Genomic DNA, 21,207 nt, shown 5'->3' with positions numbered 1-21,207 from the left:
TTATCTATAACAAAGGGTAAATAATATCAGTTCTCTTAAGACGTTCCGACTGTCTTTACTGAGTTACCCAACAAAATTTTAAAGTGACCCTTGGTCTATAGAAAAAAAGATAACCCTGTAGAGAAGGCACTTCCAAATGCCTGAAGGTCAAGTTAGACTTTCCAGTGCATGCCCCACGAACCCACAATACTACAGCACTCTAATATGTGCACATCAATCATCGTATGTGGCCCCAAACTTGAGAGGTGGAAGTGGTTGGCTAGAAGTGAAAAACTGTATTAGCTGTTTGCAAATAGTGCACTACAATTGGTCTCTAATGCACAAGCCTTCTGGTTTAGTAGATGTGAGTGTGTGAATGAGTAGTTAGGGTTTACATAAGGGAGGATTTGTTAGGGTTACAGCAACAGTTGGTTTTACAGGAGCTAATGACAGAGTTCTCCTTTCAGTGGTAGTGATACCAGTGCTGATCTGCTTGTGCTAAAAGCTAATTTATCTTTTTAGAAGCATTTCCAAAAGAGGGAGAATCTCTGCCCAGTAGGCACTGGTCCATTCAGTATCCTTAGTTCCCGGGAGGGGGAGTCTGCATTAGGTGGGACCTTATGTGCAACCTAACTGCTTTAAGGTTGTACACAAGTACTGTTACCCCTTGGCCAAGGCCCATCAAACCCTTAACGCAAAGCAAAAAAAAATGCACAAAAAAGAGAGAATAAAAATAGTAGCAGGAGTTCCTATACCTTCCGTCTCTACCCGAGGGAATCCTGAAAAGACGTTTGCTAAGGGAATTATTGTCGGGTGATCCTAAATTAGGTCCAATAGTGTTACTGTTACATGACATTTCATTCACACATTCAGACATTTAGATTTCCAGATTGGGTACAAGCTTTGACTTAGTTTACAAAAAAAGAAAGAAAGAAAGAACACAGCAAATAATGGTTACTTTCAGTCTGTCTCTCTCTAATTGAACATTACATTGTAGTAGGGAGGAGGAGCACTGGGCATTTAGATGTACTTGCATATAAAGTAGATATTTAAATGGTTTGTGGGGGATTTTAGGCAGCTTTCTAATGTTAAAGACCCTCTTGAGCAGTCCTTATAGAAGCATTGAGCGAGGGTAGAAGATTCAATTGCCAATTCAGCACAGACAACGTATTTCAAGGCTTCAGAAGTCCCTCTTTGTGAAAACTTTAAACACATACATGTATTTTGAAAAAAATATAATCAACAAACGGTAAGTCATACTAACAACATAAAATCCAAATACAGTATATTCATTCATAATACTAAGTATCTAATAACATTTTTTAATATCTAGACATACTAAGAGTATTAGGAATTAATACATATGGATTTTATGGTGTGTCCTTACTGGGCAGTTGCTTTGTTTGTATCAACTTATATTTACCACACTCATTTCACATACAAGTGTACATTGATTAGGTTTCTCTTGATATATATGTTTTTTAGTCCTGAATAAGAGTGACCTCTGAAGCCCCAAAACGCATTGACAAATCTTACTGATGATAACATGTAATACATAGAATCCCTTTACCCTTGCCTCAAATCATTGTGTTTTCTGTGTTAGTGTACTGTGTAGTGTAGTACCCCTTCCTCACTCAGTTCCCAGTCTGCTGTACATTTAACTGTAGGAGACTAAAATAAAAATAAATTGAGTTACTATTTTTGCACTTGCAGCCATTGGGCATATCAAGTACACTTTCTAAAAAAAAATTGGATTTTTGTACTTATTGTAAAATCAATTTCTCTGAGTTCATCAATGGACTCAGCGCATCATAAATCATAACTACTGGGTTATAATGCCTCCTCCAGGAGTAGGACTAGGCAGAACAAAAATCACCTGGCTACACCCATGGCCCATCCTCAGCTTGGTATATAACTCCCCTCTCTGCTCTAGGTAATCAGTTTAGTAGCAAGCAGTATTAGAAGTATCAAAACTCCATAGAGGGGTGGATGCTGTGTCCATCGATGAGATCAGAGAAATGTATTTTACAGTAAGTAAAAAAATCCCATTTTCTCTTTCGTTCATTGATGGACACATAAATCATAACTACTGGGACATCCAAAAGCAGTGCCAAAAGGAAAATGAGGGGTGGGGAAAATAACTCAAGGCTAAACATAAGAGCCCTTAACCAGGACACAGGACCCCCGTCTGAAAAATAAAAGCTTAAAGAAAAACACCCCTCAAGAGGGAACAGCCCCTCTTAAACAGCAGCCTGCAAAACTCTGCGGCCAAAAGAAGCATCTGCAGATGCCAAAGTATCTACCTTATAGAATTTTGTGAAGGTATACACCGACAACCAAGTGGCCGCCTTGCAAACTTGCGATATTGATGCCTGATGATGGAAGGTGCAAGAAGCACTAAGCGCCCGAGTAGAATGCACCGTAAGGGAAAGGTAGAACCTGACCTTTAATTGAATAGGCCTGAGTCGCCATTTGTCTGATCCATCTGGAGATGGTAGCCAAAGAAGCGGCCAGCCTTTTTCTTGGTCCGTTCTTAACCACAAAAAGTGAGTCTGGCCTCCGAAAGGACTCAGTAGCTGCCGAATACACCCGAATCGCACAAACCACATCCAAGGTATGCAAAGAAAATTCCTTGGGATGAGCAGGCTTGGGACACAAGACAACACAATGTCCTCATTCAAATGGAAGTCAGAGACAACTTTGGGCAGGAATGATGGACAGGGACGAAGAACCACTTTATCCCTATGGACCACTAAATAGGGACTGCGACAGGATAATGCCGCCAATTCCGATACCCTGCGGGCCCAGGTAATGACTACCAAGAATGTCACCTTCTGGGATAACGTAGGCAAGGGAATCTCCTGAATATTCTCAAATAGAGGTTTCTGGAGAACCGAAAGTACCAAATTTAAATCCCATGGCGGCAAAAGAGACGGTACAGGTGGAGCCACATGACAAACCCCCTGAATGAAGGAAGGAACTAAAGAGTGTGTAGCCATGGGTCGCTGAAAGAAGATTGCCAGGGCAGACACCTGGCCCTTGATGGTAATCAAGGCCAACTTTTGATCATTGTCCTGTTGAAGAAAGGTTAAGATCCGAGCCACAGAAAAGGATCGAGGACGAGCGCCAATCGACTCACACCAAAAAATGTACGCTTTCCACATATGATGGTATATCTTGCTGGAAGATGACTTCCTTGGCTTCACCATAGTAGGGATTACTGATCCAGACAGACCTCTATCCCTCAGTACTTTCAATAGCTAAGCCATTAAAACCAGCGACTGTAAAGCAGGATGGTAGATCAGTCCTTGGGACAACTGGTCTTGTCTGAGAGGAAGCCCCCAAGGGACGTTTATGGCCACCAGACTGATTGGAAGATCCTTGCAATCCTCCTCCTAGGAATTGCAGAAGAAGCCTGGGTCGAGGATGATACTAGCCTTACCATGGCACTGGGACACCTGCGGCATCTGCCAGAGGAACCCGTTATCTCCAGATCTCTCATAGGAAAAAACATTTACATAGGAATACCCAATTATTTATTAAAATATCTCTTTTCCATCATTCCAGCTCCAACACCAACTCCACAAAGTCTTTCAATGTTGGAAGAATATATACATAATTTACAGTTCTATACTGCTTAATGAAAATGAAAAAAATACAAAATATATAGTTGAACTTACACTACATAAGTGCATCGGACACCATGATAAACAGCATGCAAATATGGAAAAACATAGAAAGTCATCAAACCACAGCATAAAAGCTCTGGCCACCTTGAAGTGGTTAGAGCTTAGTGGCTCATTTTCCTTACAACTCAGGGTAGGAACTGTGAGTAGGAAGCACGATGTCGTCTGCTTAACCTCACCCTATGCATTTTCCCAAATGTCTTTGTCAAGAGTATCAGGGTGCCATTTATGGAGCACTGCTATACAGTATGTTCAAAGCAGTATTACATGTTTACATTCATCCCAGGTTGATTGACTTTATGGAGTTGGAGTTGTATTTATGGAAAATTTAGAAATGAATTGGGTATTCCTATCTGAATGTTTTTTCCTATAGGAGATTGGGAGATAATGGTAAAAGTGGGCTTCTCCCCTTCATAATTTTGGGTCCATCCCATTTGGTAAGTGGGCCTTTCTAAAGGTGGTGGTGGAAGACACAGTTGGAACACATTTGATGTGGCATTTCTAAACTCGTGGTACTGGGGATATTTCACCTGGCTAAACGTGGTAGATCCATTTCCAAGGACTTTTTTTTGTGTGGTGAATGGAACACAGTTACGCAGAAAGATTGTGGACCTTGCAACATTGTGGTAATTATTTGTAGCTCACATTTCAACTTTGGTGCTGATTGTGTATAAGGATATAATAATAGTTTGGACTACACTTCCTTCCCACTTACACTTCGAGACAGTAAGACATGGAATTATTTAGCGTTTTGGGATTGTTTGGCCCTCCCAAGTGCATTGAAAGCTACTATATTGTCAATGCAGCATAACTTCCCTAGGAATTATCTCTGCTGAGTTTAATTACAGACTTCACCAGGGGCATGTAATGTGTAGATAAACACTACTTGCCTCACCTGCCATCTAAACACTGACTGTTTTGCTATATAAGATTTGCACAATTCACTGGAGAATATATATTGATGTTGCTGTGTCTTGGAATGTGAGAAACTTGATATGTCAACCTAATATCAAACATTTAACACTTAACTTTAACACTGGGAGTAAAAGGAAATATCCAGTACCTTTGGACATGGAAGTGCATGTGGCTTTAATACACTGTACTGAACACCAAATGACACCACTATAAGTTTATGTGTATAAAGTTATGCTGAGAATTGGTGGCAAGGAGTGTGATGGAAGTCTTAGTTTTGCACAATGTTGAATATACATATTTGGTTATCTATAACAAAGGGTAAATAATATCAGTTCTCTTAAGACGTTCCGACTGTCTTTACTGAGTTACCCAACAAAATTTTAAAGTGACCCTTGGTCTATAGAAAAAAAGATAACCCTGTAGAGAAGGCACTTCCAAATGCCTGAAGGTCAAGTTAGACTTTCCAGTGCATGCCCCATGAACCCACAATACTACAGCACTCTAATATGTGCACATCAATCATCGTATGTGGCCCCAAACTTGAGAGGTGGAAGTGGTTGGCTAGAAGTGAAAAACTGTATTAGCTGTTTGCAAATAGTGCACTACAATTGGTCTCTAATGCACAAGCCTTCTGGTTTAGTAGATGTGAGTGTGTGAATGAGTAGTTAGGGTTTACATAAGGGAGGATTTGTTAGGGTTACAGCAACAGTTGGTTTTACAGGAGCTAATGACAGAGTTCTCCTTTCAGTGGTAGTGATACCAGTGCTGATCTGCTTGTGCTAAAAGCTAATTTATCTTTTTAGAAGCATTTCCAAAAGAGGGAGAATCTCTGCCCAGTAGGCACTGGTCCATTCAGTATCCTTAGTTCCCGGGAGGGGGAGTCTGCATTAGGTGGGACCTTATGTGCAACCTAACTGCTTTAAGGTTGTACACAAGTACTGTTACCCCTTGGCCAAGGCCCATCAAACCCTTAACGCAAAGCAAAAAAAAATGCACAAAAAAGAGAGAATAAAAATAGTAGCAGGAGTTCCTATACCTTCCGTCTCTACCCGAGGGAATCCTGAAAAGACGTTTGCTAAGGGAATTATTGTCGGGTGATCCTAAATTAGGTCCAATAGTGTTACTGTTACATGACATTTCATTCACACATTCAGACATTTAGATTTCCAGATTGGGTACAAGCTTTGACTTAGTTTACAAAAAAAGAAAGAAAGAAAGAACACAGCAAATAATGGTTACTTTCAGTCTGTCTCTCTCTAATTGAACATTACATTGTAGTAGGGAGGAGGAGCACTGGGCATTTAGATGTACTTGCATATAAAGTAGATATTTAAATGGTTTGTGGGGGATTTTAGGCAGCTTTCTAATGTTAAAGACCCTCTTGAGCAGTCCTTATAGAAGCATTGAGCGAGGGTAGAAGATTCAATTGCCAATTCAGCACAGACAACGTATTTCAAGGCTTCAGAAGTCCCTCTTTGTGAAAACTTTAAACACATACATGTATTTTGAAAAAAATATAATCAACAAACGGTAAGTCATACTAACAACATAAAATCCAAATACAGTATATTCATTCATAATACTAAGTATCTAATAACATTTTTTAATATCTAGACATACTAAGAGTATTAGGAATTAATACATATGGATTTTATGGTGTGTCCTTACTGGGCAGTTGCTTTGTTTGTATCAACTTATATTTACCACACTCATTTCACATACAAGTGTACATTGATTAGGTTTCTCTTGATATATATGTTTTTTAGTCCTGAATAAGAGTGACCTCTGAAGCCCCAAAACGCATTGACAAATCTTACTGATGATAACATGTAATACATAGAATCCCTTTACCCTTGCCTCAAATCATTGTGTTTTCTGTGTTAGTGTACTGTGTAGTGTAGTACCCCTTACTCACTCAGTTCCCAGTCTGCTGTACATTTAACTGTAGGAGACTAAAATAAAAATAAATTGAGTTACTATTTTTGCACTTGCAGCCATTGGGCATATCAAGTACACTTTCTAAAAAAAAATTGGATTTTTGTACTTATTGTAAAATCAATTTCTCTGAGTTCATCAATGGACTCAGCGCATCATAAATCATAACTACTGGGTTATAATGCCTCCTCCAGGAGTAGGACTAGGCAGAACAAAAATCACCTGGCTACACCCATGGCCCATCCTCAGCTTGGTATATAACTCCCCTCTCTGCTCTAGGTAATCAGTTTAGTAGCAAGCAGTATTAGAAGTATCAAAACTCCATAGAGGGGTGGATGCTGTGTCCATCGATGAGATCAGAGAAATGTATTTTACAGTAAGTAAAAAAATCCCATTTTCTCTTTCGTTCATTGATGGACACATAAATCATAACTACTGGGACATCCAAAAGCAGTGCCAAAAGGAAAATGAGGGGTGGGGAAAATAACTCAAGGCTAAACATAAGAGCCCTTAACCAGGACACAGGACCCCCGTCTGAAAAATAAAAGCTTAAAGAAAAACACCCCTCAAGAGGGAACAGCCCCTCTTAAACAGCAGCCTGCAAAACTCTGCGGCCAAAAGAAGCATCTGCAGATGCCAAAGTATCTACCTTATAGAATTTTGTGAAGGTATACACCGACAACCAAGTGGCCGCCTTGCAAACTTGCGATATTGATGCCTGATGATGGAAGGTGCAAGAAGCACTAAGCGCCCGAGTAGAATGCACCGTAAGGGAAAGGTAGAACCTGACCTTTAATTGAATAGGCCTGAGTCGCCATTTGTCTGATCCATCTGGAGATGGTAGCCAAAGAAGCGGCCAGCCTTTTTCTTGGTCCGTTCTTAACCACAAAAAGTGAGTCTGGCCTCCGAAAGGACTCAGTAGCTGCCGAATACACCCGAATCGCACAAACCACATCCAAGGTATGCAAAGAAAATTCCTTGGGATGAGCAGGCTTGGGACACAAGACAACACAATGTCCTCATTCAAATGGAAGTCAGAGACAACTTTGGGCAGGAATGATGGACAGGGACGAAGAACCACTTTATCCCTATGGACCACTAAATAGGGACTGCGACAGGATAATGCCGCCAATTCCGATACCCTGCGGGCCCAGGTAATGACTACCAAGAATGTCACCTTCTGGGATAACGTAGGCAAGGGAATCTCCTGAATATTCTCAAATAGAGGTTTCTGGAGAACCGAAAGTACCAAATTTAAATCCCATGGCGGCAAAAGAGACGGTACAGGTGGAGCCACATGACAAACCCCCTGAATGAAGGAAGGAACTAAAGAGTGTGTAGCCATGGGTCGCTGAAAGAAGATTGCCAGGGCAGACACCTGGCCCTTGATGGTAATCAAGGCCAACTTTTGATCATTGTCCTGTTGAAGAAAGGTTAAGATCCGAGCCACAGAAAAGGATCGAGGACGAGCGCCAATCGACTCACACCAAAAAATGTACGCTTTCCACATATGATGGTATATCTTGCTGGAAGATGACTTCCTTGGCTTCACCATAGTAGGGATTACTGATCCAGACAGACCTCTATCCCTCAGTACTTTCAATAGCTAAGCCATTAAAACCAGCGACTGTAAAGCAGGATGGTAGATCAGTCCTTGGGACAACTGGTCTTGTCTGAGAGGAATCCCCCAAGGGACGTTTATGGCCACCAGACTGATTGGAAGATCCTTGCAATCCTCCTCCTAGGAATTGCAGAAGAAGCCTGGGTCGAGGATGATACTAGCCTTACCATGGCACTGGGACACCTGCGGCATCTGCCAGAGGAACCCGTGATCTCGCCAAGAACCTCAGTATCCTCCTTGTGGAGCCGAACCTGCTAGAGGAGCTGCATGTAGGACTGTGCAAACAGAACTGTCTTGAAGGTGGATACCACCAGATTCAGAACCTGTAAGCAAAATGGGAGAGAGAACTATATGTGTGACAGCAGCAGGTGAATCACAACCTGTGGTTCCTGAAGTTTGTCCAGAGGAAGGACCACCCTGGTCAGAATTAGAATCAGACCTAGGTAAATCAATTCCTTGGACAGGGATAGGGGGGACCTTAGGTAGTTTGAACATCACCTGAACATTTGCAAGAATTAAATCCGCACAAGGAGACTCAGGACCTAAAAAACCTTAAAAGGACAAGCTTTGTCCCCCTTTCAGGGTACCCCAAAATAATAATTTTGTGGATCCCCTTGACGCTCATGAAGGAGGTCCACGAGGCCGGAAACCAGCGAAGATGTCCCCCTACCCCATTAATGGATGACGGCAGACCTTCATACTGAAGGGGTCTTGTCTGCGGGTCCGGAGAAGCTAGCTCTAGGCTTACCAGAACAAGGATGCTTGGGACCTCCCGGGGAAGATTTGAAAGATCTACTTTCCTTATTCTCCGTCCCAAAAGCACAAAATAATTTTGCTGGCGCAAAAGCTTGGTCTATTCAGTTAGGATCTGAGACACTAGTAAACATGCTGCGTGCCACAGCCTCCACTCTGTCACTCGGGTCCTTAAAGGACAGGGATTCCTCTACTGGGATCATGGTAGCTTTGTTCAACCTGGAAACAGGAGGGTCCACCACTGGTGGACTAATCCACTTATTTTAAAAGTGATTTCCCAAAAAAGTAACGTACAGCAAAACGTTTGGGCACCACAAACGGTAATTTTAGTTGTTCCCACACCTTACAGGAAAACCTGTCAAAATAAGGCACATAAGGAAACACCTTTGGAGTGCGGGGTGACCTATGCATACCAAGACGCAGCCGCATCCCCCATTTTTAATGTCTCACGCTTTGCAGTGATAAGTGCGTCTACCACTCTTTTTGATTCACTGCTGCGACCATGTGGGGGGGGGGGGGTGATATTAAGTCCCTCCCCTGGACGGATTGCGTCCACGGCGGCATCAGGCTCAGAATCAGATGAGACAGACTGAGCAGGGAAAGATGGGGGATGCTTCCTCCTTGACCTTTGCCCAAACGCCACTTTCACCCGGGACATTAAGGACTGTAGGACCACCGAGCAACCATGAGAAGCTGGGGTTTAGAGGGACCTGCCACCTCCATGAGGAGGTCCGTGGGGGGAGATGTGACCCTGAGGCTCCATAAGGAAAGGAAGACCTTGCAGTATAAAAACGATCTTTTTGGCACCACTAAAGGATCACCCCAAGGGTACCTATTAGCAGAGACAGAGATAACAGAGACCTCCAAGGACTCACCCTACCAATCGGAGGAGCGCCGAGAATTCAGACCCAGCATCACCATGGATGCCATCCCTGTTCATATGTCTCAGGCATAGGAAGGGGAAACTGAGGAGGAAAAGGAAGAGGAGGAGGGAAAGTGAAAGGGAAAATGGCCCCCGTGACATCATCAGGTTCCACAAACATGGCCGACAACCGGAGACCAGCCAGACTAAGGGAAAATGGCCACCATTAGCTAAAGCATGTTGCCAGGATCTTCCCTGTGCCCTCTGCAACACTGCACCCTCTGCAAGGGGACCCCCTCCAGAAGGTAGGGCACACATTAGGGGAGACTCCACTGCGCAGTTTGCACCATTCTCTGCACTGGGACCCCCCCTGCAAACAGTGGGGCATGCACCTAGGGGTCTCCTACACTTGGACCCCTTCAGACTACCAGGGCAGGAAACACTAACCCAGGACCCTTACAGAGTGGGGATAGCCCCAGCGGTCTCCACTGCATCCTGTGCCCTGGGAGCCCCACCAGACTCCAGGTCCAGAAAGGGGGAAAGGGAGTGGGGGAAGACCAGCCCAGAAACCTAATACAACCACTTTAGGCATACATTATACGTCCTGGTCTTTCTCCCTACATTGGCCACTTAACCAACTAAATCACATTGTCTCTGTTTCAGGAGCGCAAACAGCAAACACTAGTTGCCAGCCTAATTCATATACACATCTTAATAATACTGATACAATTTATTTAAATTAATTTGTTTATGTGCCGATCAAAAGCATGCCCTTAGGTTTTAACATGACATAATTTAAAAGAAAAGATACAGAAAGAAGAGATTGTTTAAAAGAGTTAGGGATGAAAAGATAAGCTCTATTTTCTAATAAAAATAGTTCCCATTTATTTTTATATGTAAACTATATATTTAGGCTTTTGTTGATTTATTTTTTGTGTGTCGCAGTAAAAGGAAAAAAACATTAAACTGTATATCTCTATTTAATTTGTAAATAACGCAATGCTTTGTGCTAAAAATGTAATTTTAGTTTTTATTGTAAAGACAAGTTGTTCTAAAATTTACACTGGTAAAGCTAAGGAAAAAACTTTATTTCGTTATTTACTTTGCTGCATTTAAATTTCACAGAAGTTAATTCATTATTACAAGACAAAAAAAAAAAGCCAAGCCTGTAAATAAATTTTAATAAATGACTTTACTCTCAGTAAGTAATGGATAAAACCCCTGACAGTTTTTTTTTTTTTTACTTTGTCTTTTAATTTAATTTACTTTCTTTCCAAGTGACACAACAGGAAGTAAGAAGAAAACTATCCAAAGAGGGAAGGGGGCAAGCCCTGATAAGCAAGCCATAGATTATACAATTTTCTTTCCATCCACGGGTGGATGGAAAGAAATTTGCTAAATTCTTCCATCAACACTGTCAGTGTTGATGGGGGAATCCTTCCTGAAGTGCTTTTGTGTTTGGCTGTAACGGCTATAGCCGTTACAATCGATGAATCAACTTCAGTACAACCAGCCTGCCTATAGATGGAACCAGCTGATATTCGACCCATCAATAACTGGAGTCTTAGGCCTCATGCACACGGGGCGTTAGAAAAAACGTGCTGAAAAGCTAGTTCTGACGCCGGAAAAAGCAGCTGTAAAAACGTGCTTTCAGTAGCTTTTTCCATTGGCATTATTGCACGTTTGGCCACATCGCTTTTAGCAGTGTTTTTTTTTGCCTCCATTCAAAATCAATGGTTCCCTATGGGAGCCTATTGATTTGAATGGAGGGCGCATCGCAAATCGGATCAGGATGATCCGACTTGCGCTGTGAGAATCTTGAGGGGGAACTCCACGCCAAAATGGAAAAAAAAACGGCGTGGGGTTCCTCCCAGGTTCCAAACCAGGACCTTCGAGTCTGGTGTGGATTTAGAGGGGAGCCCCACGCCAGAAAAAAAACTGCGTGGGGTTCCCCCAAATCCATACCAGGCCCCTATCCGAGCATGCAGCCCGGTAGGGCAGGAAGGGGGAGGGGACGAGCGAGCGGCCCCACCCCCCCTGGACCATACCAGGCCACATGCCCTCAACATGGGGGGGGTGTTGGTGCTTGCACCCCCCACCCCAAAGCACCTTGCCCGCATGTTGATGAGGACAAGGGCCTCTTCCCCACAACCCTGGCCGGTGGTTGTGGGGGTCTGCGGGCAGGGGGCTTCTCGGTATCTGGAAGCCCCCTTTAACAAGGGGGCACCCCAGATCCCGGACCCCCTCCCTATGTGAATGTGTATGGGGAACACTATACCCCTACCCATTCACCCCATAAAAGGCATTGTATGTAAATAATGAGAGGAGACGTTTTGGAAAGCTTATTAAAAATCTCCATCCGGTCTTCTCCGCTCTTCTGGTCTTCTCCCCCTCCGCTCTTCTTCTTTCTCCGGTCCTCCTCAGACGATGTCCCTGGTGATTATGCCGGTCTTCGGTGATTATGCCGGTCTCCGGTCTCTGCAGCTTGTTATGTAGCCATTGTGGGCGTGGCCTCCCGATGACTTCATCAGGAGACCCCGCCCCCTTATGTCACAGACGACGTCTGTGACATAAGGGGGCAGGGCCTCCCAGTGACGTCATCGGGAGGCCACGCCCCTAATGGCTATATAATAAGCTGCAGAGACCGGAGACCGGCATAATCACCGGGGACAGCGTCGGAGGAGGACCAGAGGAAGAAGAAGACTAGAGGAGGCAAAAGAGCAGAAGAGTGGAGGGCAGAAAAGCGGAGGGCAGAAGACCAGAAGAGCAGAGAGGAGAAGACCAGAAGAGCAGAGAGAATAAGACCAGAAGAGCGGAGGGGGAGAAAACCAGAAGAGCGGAGAAGACCGGATGAAGATTTTTAATAAACTTTTTCAAAACGTCTCCTGTCATTATTTACATACTGCCTTTTATGGGGTGAATGGGTAGGGGTACAATGTACCCCATACCCATTCACATAGGGAGGGGGTCTGGGATCTGGGGGGCCCCCCTTGTTAAAGGGGGCTTCCAGATTCCGATGAGCCCCCTGCCTGCCGATCCCCACAACCCCTGCCCCAAAGCACCCACACCCCCCATGTTTAGGGCGTGTGGCCTGGTATGGTCCAGGGGGGTGGGGCTACCCTCAAATTCCATACCAGACCCGAAGGGACCCCACGCCGTTTTTTCCCATTTTGGCGTGGAGTTCCCCCTCAAGATTCTCATAGCGCAAGTCGCACCGCAAGTCAGATCAGATCCGACTTGCGATGCGCCCTCCATAGGGAACCATTGATTTTGAATGGAAGAAAAAAAAACGTATAACGTGGCTTAATGCACGTTAAGCAACGTTATAGCAAAGTTATTCAGCCTTTAGCAGCATTAGACGTTTTTACAGCTGTAATGCTGGTCCTCAGAACACGCAGGCCGTGGGTTCTTCTTGAAGCTTAAAAACGCCTAGGCCACTTACAGCTCAAAAACGTCTGTGTGTGCATGAGGCCATAGAATAACATGGAGGGGCGTTTTTAAGCTGCAAAAAAAAAAAAACGTCTGACGCTACTTACAGCGGCTGTAAAAACGCCCCGTGTGCATGAGGCCTTATTCCTCCAAAAAAAAAAAAAAAAATAGCTAAATTGGATAAATCCCACAATAAAATTGTAATTCTTTTATCTACTGTAATACTAGTTGTTTAAAAACTAAACATGGTAAAAAGTATTTTAAAATTTTACTTTGTATGAACTCACAATCAAATTTGACTACCTTAGGGAAGTCAATTTCCTAGCCCAGCCCCTTTCCATCTTGAATCATAGCCCTCTACTCTACAAGTAGTGTCGAATTATTTTGTGGTGACCCAGCTCCTCAATTCCTGTAGCCAGGAATTAGGCATGCAAAGAATAGAAAGCTTGCAGTTATCTATAGGTATATGCTTGTGGATAGCCAATACTAAACATTTCTAAAGGTGCCTTTGTCATAATCTTTAGGATAAGGGTGAAGTTCTTCTTTACGAATCCGTCTGTTTACTACTATTTCCCATTGGAAGCCGACACCAGGAATGTGTACAAGTGCACAAAGCAAGGTCCGTAAAGACATGAATAAGTGAGTTTGGGGTGGAGGAACTTGACTGGCCTGAACAAAGTCCTGAACTCAACCCGATAGAACACTTTTGGGATTAATTAGAGCGAGACTGCGAGCCAGGCCTTCTCATTCATTCAGTGTCTGACCTCACAAATGCGCTTCTGGCAGAATGGTCAAACATTCCCATAGACACACTCCTAAACCTTATGGACAGCCTTCTCAGAAGAGTATAAGCTGCTATAGCTGCAAAGGGTGGGCCAACTCAATATTGAACCCTGCATGTGCGTGTAAAGGCAGGTGTCCCAATACTTTTGGTAAAATAGTGTGTGTATGTATACTGTATCTCACATAAGTGAGTACACCCCTCACATTTTTGTAAATATTTTATTAAATCTTTTCATGTGACACAATACTGAAGAAATGACACTTTTCTACAATGTAAAGTAGTGAGTGTACAGCTTGTAGAACAGTGTAAATTTGCTCAACACACAACCATTATTGTCTAAACTGCTGGCAACAAAAGTGAGTACACCCCTAAGTGAAAATGTCCACATTGGGCCCAATTAGCCATTTTTCCTCCCCAGTGTCATGTGTCTCAGGTGTGAATGGGGAGCAGGTGTGTTAAATTTGGTGTTATTGCTCTCACTCTCTCATACTGGTCACTGGAAGTTCAACACGACACCTCATGGCAAAGAACTCTCTGGGGATCTGAAAAAAAAAAAAAGAATTGCTGCTCTTCATAAAGATGGCCTAGGCTATAAAAAGATTGCCAAGACCCTGAAACTGAGCTGCAGCACAGTGGCCAAGACCATACAGCAGTTTAAGAGGACAGGTTCCACTCAGAACAGGCCTCGCTTTGGTCGACCAAAGAAGAGTGCACATGCTCAATGTCATATCCAGAGGTTGTCTTTGGGAAATAGATGTATGAGTGCTGCCATCATTGCTGCAGAGGTTGAAGGGGTGGGGGGTCAGCCTATCAGTGCTCAGGCCATAAGCCGCATACTGCACCAAAGTGGTCTGCATGGCTGTCATCCCAGAAGGAAGCCTCTGCTTGTCTTCAGCAAACTTTTCATCTTTAGAAGACTATGGACATGGTCTCATCAGACCACAGGACATGGTTCCAGTAATCAAAGATAAACCTATTTGGTTTAGATGGTGTCAAGCGTGTGTGGCGGCAATCAGGTGAGGAGTACAAAGACAAATGTGTCTTGCCTACAGTCAAGCATGGTGGTGGGAGTGTCATGGTCTGGGGCTGCATGAGTGCTGCCAACACTGGGGAGCTACAGTTCATTGAGGGAACCATGAATGCCAACATCTACTGTGACATACTGAAGCAGAGCATGATCCCCTCCCTTCAGAGACTGGGCCGCAGCGCAGTATTCCAACATGATAACGACCCCAAACACAGCTCCAAGACATCCACTGCTTTGCTAAAGAAGCTGAGGGTAAAGGTGATGGACTGGCCAAGCATGTCTCCAGACCTAAACCCTATTGAGCATCTGTGGGGCATCCTCAAACAGAAGGTGGAGGAGTGCAAGGTCTCTAACATCCACCAGCTCCATGATTATGTCATGGAGGAGTGGAAGAGGATTCCAGTGGCAACCTGTGAAGCTCTGGCGAAATCCATGCCCAAGTGGGTTAAGACAGTTGAAGAGACAAGGACTCACTGCTCAAGGTGGTGTGATTGCCTGATGACTCACACCAGTGCATGCCCCGGCTCGCCTCCGTGAAAACTTGATAAAGGAAAAGGAATTGGCAGCACTCCAGGTTGAGTCAAAATCCAGATTTATAGACTGGACATCCAAATATGACAATCGTGACAAGGTAGACGCGTTTCCTTGTCACGATTGTCATATTTGGATGTCCAGTCAATAAATCTGGATTTTGACTCAACCTGGAGTGCTGCCAATTCCTTTTCCTTTATTGGGTTAAGACAGTGCTGGAAAATAATGGCCACACAAAGTATTGACACTTTGTGCACCCCTAAGTAAAAATGACAAAATTGGACACAAACTTTTGTTGCCGGGCAATTTAGACATTTAGTGCCGGTTCACACTGTTCCGACTTGTCAGGCGACTTGGTCGCCTGACAAGTAGCGGACCGTGCTGTGCAATTGGAACCATTCTAATAGGAGCGACTCAAGTCGCTCTGACTTAGAAAAAGGTTCCTGCGCCTTTTTTTGCAAAGTTGGAGCGACTTGCATTGACTTCCATTATGTAAAGTCGCTGCAAGCCACGCCGAAGTCGCGGTGCACGGGCGACGGCATTAGTCGCCCGAAGTCATGTCGCCCTAGTGTGAACCGACACTAATGGCTATGTGTTGAATTATTTTGAGGGGACAGCAAATTTACACTGTTATACAATCTGTACACTCACTACTTTACATTGTAGCAAAGTGTAATTTCTTCAGTGTTGTCACATGAAAAGATTGAATAAAATATTTACAAAAATGTGAGGGGTGTACTCACTTTTGTGAGATACTTTAGGTGTATTTTTTTATATATATATCACAGGGCATTTAAAGAGGTTGTAAACTCGGTAAAACATTTTTTTTTTTTAACAACCTGAAAGAGAAATACATAATGAGCTAGTATGCATCGCATACTAGCTCATTATGAAATACTTACCTTAGAACGAGCCCCCGCCTTGCCGTCCGCTCACCTCTATGACGGGCGACATGTCTAGTCGCCCGTCTTCCGGGATCGCGGCATCCGGCAATCTGATTGGCCGGAGCCGCGGTGACGTCACTCCCACGCACGCGCGCGGGAGCCGACAGTCACGGCACGGGGCTCTGAAGGAACGGCACGAGCGGCCGTTCCTTCATAGCGCATGCGCCAGTGACGTCACTGGATGCATCGAAGGTAAATATCTCCTAAACGGTACACATTTAGGAGATATTTACAGTACCTATAGGTAAGCCCTATCATAGGCTTACCTATAGGTACAACTTGCCGAGGAGGGTTTACTTCCCCTTTAAGAAACATTGCTTGACACAAATTAAACACCTGTACAAAACCCGCATAAATTCTATAAGCATTTTAATGTCTACCTTAGAATTCAGGGTTATGAACTTTGTAAATATGTGAAAATTTACTAACGGCGCACCAGAGCCGATCGATTTTTTTGGTGTTTTTTTAGCCTTTTTTTTTCGTGTTTCTGCATGCATATATGACCATTTTCGAAGTGTATTCCAAGCGTTTTACATGTGTATTCAAGTTTCAGACGTTTCAGCCAATAAAAAGCATTAGGGGGAGGAGACTAGTTTTCTATAATAAAAAAAAATGCGCAAAATTTTGTGCGTCTTCGTGCATTCTCTCATGTAAGCTTATGGGTCCAAAAACAGCCAGTTCTACCCAAAAAGTAGCTAAGGTAACTTTTTGTGAGCGTCACGCTGCAGGCACCTGAGCGCTCATACGTGAACGGCCACCATGGGAATATTGGGGATTTTGGATGTTGAGCGTATTCGAGCTACAAAACGCTCAGGTGTGAACAGGGCCTGGCTCCTTTAGTAAATCACCCCCATGGCGTATTTGTGGCGCACAGATATCGGTGATAGGAGTGCCGCTGGCCAGTTGTCGCTGGCGGTTTTTGTCTTTGTCGCAATGCTTGTGAAAATCGATGTGGAATGACACTTGTTCTATCCAGATGAATGTGATGAATGACAGGCAGGCAAGTGTCAGCACCATGTCTCTGTCATTGTCCTGCAGAGGTAGGTCATCCAATGCTCTCATACATACCTGTGTGATCAGGACATTCCGATGCTCGGGTGACACTTCGGACATCCCCTGGCCGATCATTCATTGTGCGGTGGATGTCCTTCCTTCTCCCATAGAACAATGGAGAGAGCAGATCCAGCTCTGGAGCACTAGGACCCGCAGGCGTCTGCAGAGGAGGGGGGGAGAGGGGATCGGAGGGACGGCCCCGGTCCTAGTGCCTGCGATCTGCTGGAGGAGGAGGAGGGGGGGCCGCTCTGCACCGTCTTCTTATCCTCTCTACCGACCCAAAGGAAGACTTCTGACACTGCCTGCACCCACACATCACTGCCAGAGATGCCTCCCGCTTATACCATGGCGGCTCCGCACAGCCGCACTATGAACTTTGACCAGTAGGGGGTGTGCGGGTGTTGTTATAGATGGCAGCTTGTGAACTATGCTGCTGCTGCTGATGTAGCCACAGGTTGGACCACATCCACAATAAAGGCACTACAGAGACAAGCAGGGACTTACTGTCACATGATCACACTGGGGATGGCTTAGCTTTCCACATAAAAGTCATCTTTAACCACTTCTGCTCTGGAAGCCTTTACTACCTAATTACCAGGCCATTTTTTGTAATACGGCACTGCGTTACTTTAACTGACAATTGCGCGGTCGTGCGACGCTGTACTTAACCACTTAAGCCCCGGAAGATTTTACCCCCTTCCTGACCAGGGGGTATTTTGCGATTCGGCACTGCGTGACTTTAACGGACAATTGCGCGGTCGTGCGACGCTGTACCTAAACAAATTTGGCGTCCTTTTTTTCCCACAAACAGAGCTTTCTTTTGGTGGTATTTGATCACCTGTGCGATTTTTTGATCACGCGCTATAAACAAAAAAAGAGCGTCAATTTTGCAAAAATAGCAATATTTTTCACATTTTTTTATATGAAATTCCCCCCCAAAAACATGTAAAAATCAAAATTTTTTAACATTTTCAGCCAATTTGTTTTATGCTACCTATGTTTGGTAAAAAAAATCGCAAAAAGCGTATTTTGATTGGTCTGCGCAAAAGTTATCGTGTTTACTAACAAAGGGAAAGATTTTTGTCATTTTTGTTGTTTTTTTTTTTTAACGCGTAATGGCGGCGATCTGCGATTTTTTTTGCGGTACTGCGACATTGGGGCGGACAGATCGGACCCTTGACTGACATTTGTGACACTTTTGGGGGTCCCAGTGACATTTCTACAGTAATCAGTGCTATACATATGCACTGTTACTGTAAAAATACACTGGTAGTGAAGGGGTTAACTTTATTTGGGAGGGAGGGGCTGTGTGTGTCCCTAGGGGCGTGCTTTCTACTGTGATTGGCTGTGGCTTCAGCTGTAAGGACACTGATCAACGAATCTACATAGTAGATCCGTGTGATCAGTGTCTTTACAGCGAGGAGAATGACAGGTGGCTTGTTTACACAAGCTGCCTGACATTCTCCCTCTCTCCCGCCGATCGCCGAGTGACCGGCGGACATCGGGTCCGCTGGTCACACGCGCGGGGGGGGGGGGTCCGTGACCACGCGGGGGCGCGCGCTCGCTCCCTAGACCCTCACAAGCTAGTGACGTAGCCCTACGTCACTTTGCCTGTGAGGGGCTGACTGCCGACGTAGATCGGCGTTAGGCAGTCGGCAAGTGGTTAAATAAAATTGATGTCTTTTTTTCCCCACAAATAGAGCTTTCTTTTGGTGGTAATTGATCACTTTTGCGAGTTTTTATTTTTTGTGCTGTAAACAAAAAGACCAACTATTTTGTTAAAAAAAAAAACAATATTTTTGACTTTTTGCTATAAAACATATCCAATAAAAAACATTTTAAAAATCTAATTTTTTCATCAATTGGTGAGGTGAGGGTCCGCTGACATCCGCAATCCCATAGACATACATTATGTCCGTATATCATCCGCAAACGGATGGGATGATATGCGGACATACGGACCGGATGACACAAGTGTCATTCGTGTCCGTAAAAAAAAAAAAAAAGTTACTGAACGGACGACAAAAATGGAGCGCACGTGTGAAAGAGGCCTTAAACATCTTCGCCGATTTACAGCTGTAACATATGCTTTCCATTCCTAAAGAGACCCTGTCACCAGATTATACTTCGAAATCTTAAAGTAGAACTAAAAGCAAAACCTTTTCTTTACTTTTTGATAGAGTGGAGATGGATTAGAATGCTTGCCAGTTGTTATTGCTGTCTGTGCCCCCATTAAGAAGGTTCATCCTCTCTATTTGTCACCTTTCATTGACAGTGAAAGTAAAAGAAAATCCCAAAGGAATTAATTTAATTTGCAGGGATTTCCTCTCATTTCCTGTTTAGCTATGGGGCAGAAAGTGAAATAAAATCTCAGCAATAGGATAAAGATGGCAAAAAAAAAAAAAAAAATCTGATAGGGGTTATAACCCTCCCTTACGCTTTCCAAAATAGAAAAATAAAATTTTGTCTATAGTTCTACTTTAAGTTTTTGAAGCATAAGCCAGGGCACAAAAAAATAAATTAAAAATATATATAGTACATACTGTTTATCGTATAGTATAGTACGTTTATTGTAGCAGTATACATTTCCCCATGTTTTATCCTTTTATAGTTCCTGTAAGTACAGACCAAAAGGGAATGAATAAAATAGAAATAGTACATAAATGTGCACCTGATAAGCATTCAATTTACATCCAGGATTGTCAGACCTACTAACTGCTGGCTCACCCTGGAGCGGTTAGGACTGTTCGATAACAACCCCTTTGATTCAGCTAGCTACAGTATATGCGAGTTGCTGTGTGCCTCACTGTACAGGGCCACCTTGTCTAGACAAAGTTGAAAGAGGAAATACTTGAAGTTATAGTAGCCAAGTGCCCTGGATAGTTTAGGTAGTCCCAGGATTTCCAACATTTAGACTAGGTTCACACTGCTGCTATTCGATTTTGATCAGATTTTCAGTGTGATTATGTAGTGCAACTTGGATGTGGTTTGCATATTCTATGAGGCCAAAATCATACTGGAATCGCAGCAAAGTAGAACAGGAGTTTTTTTTTTCCAAAATTGCACTGTGCTGCGCTGCATTGATGTGAATAGATCCCACACTGGCACTCTTGGCTCCTGTCCCCAGTCGATTGCTCATCATAGCAAGCCACTTGCTATGGGGGCACTCATGCGGGCTCGCTCCCGAGCCATGTTCTGTGTGTCCATTGACACACAGAGTGCTGCTCGGCCCCTCCCCACTGGCTGTGACTGGCATGCCAATGACTCCTGCTGCTGTCTCTGAGCCTATGAGGAGGGAGAGAGCAGAGAGAGAGCTGCTGCTCTTGAGCACAGCTCTGGATTGAGAGCAGGCTTAAGGCCCGTACACACGTACCGATCGTCGGCACACAAACGTTCGTCTTTTCTCCCCGGGATGTCGGTGTCTGTTGAAAAGTGCAAAGACTGCCCAAGAATTTTGTCCGCCGACTACAGCCGACTGCAGAAGTGATGTCATGTAATGGTTAACTTTCCCTGTGTTTTTTCTTTTCTGAGCATGCCCAGTCTTGCAAATCTGCGGTCTGTCGGCCGAATTCTGTACTGACTGGCGAACAATCGTCCGTTCTGGTGTCGGCATACAAAAATTTTAATGCTTGCAAGAAAGACTCTTGTCGGCAGAATGTGCGCTGACAGCTGTCGGAGGCACCATACT

At 44.0% G+C, this 21,207-nt stretch overlaps 1 protein-coding gene across 2 annotated transcripts in view; it reads right to left on the bottom strand.

Moving 5' to 3' along the window:
• The window catches only part of ZNF524 (zinc finger protein 524), a 45,349-nt gene extending 27,610 nt beyond the window's left edge, over positions 1-17,739 (bottom strand). For both annotated transcript variants that reach the window (XR_014225977.1, XM_082273511.1), the window contains exon 1: positions 17,535-17,739. The gene's annotated coding sequence lies outside the window, so the exon portion shown is untranslated. The remainder of the gene's footprint in view (positions 1-17,534) is intronic.
• Between the last annotated feature and the right edge of the window lie 3,468 nt (positions 17,740-21,207).

This window comes from Pelophylax lessonae, assembly GCF_965119305.1.
Source record: "Pelophylax lessonae genome assembly, chromosome: 12".
NCBI lineage: Eukaryota > Metazoa > Chordata > Amphibia > Anura > Ranidae > Pelophylax > Pelophylax lessonae.
The sequence above is the reverse complement of the archived record's forward strand: the minus strand, read 5'-3'. Positions and strand labels throughout refer to the sequence as shown.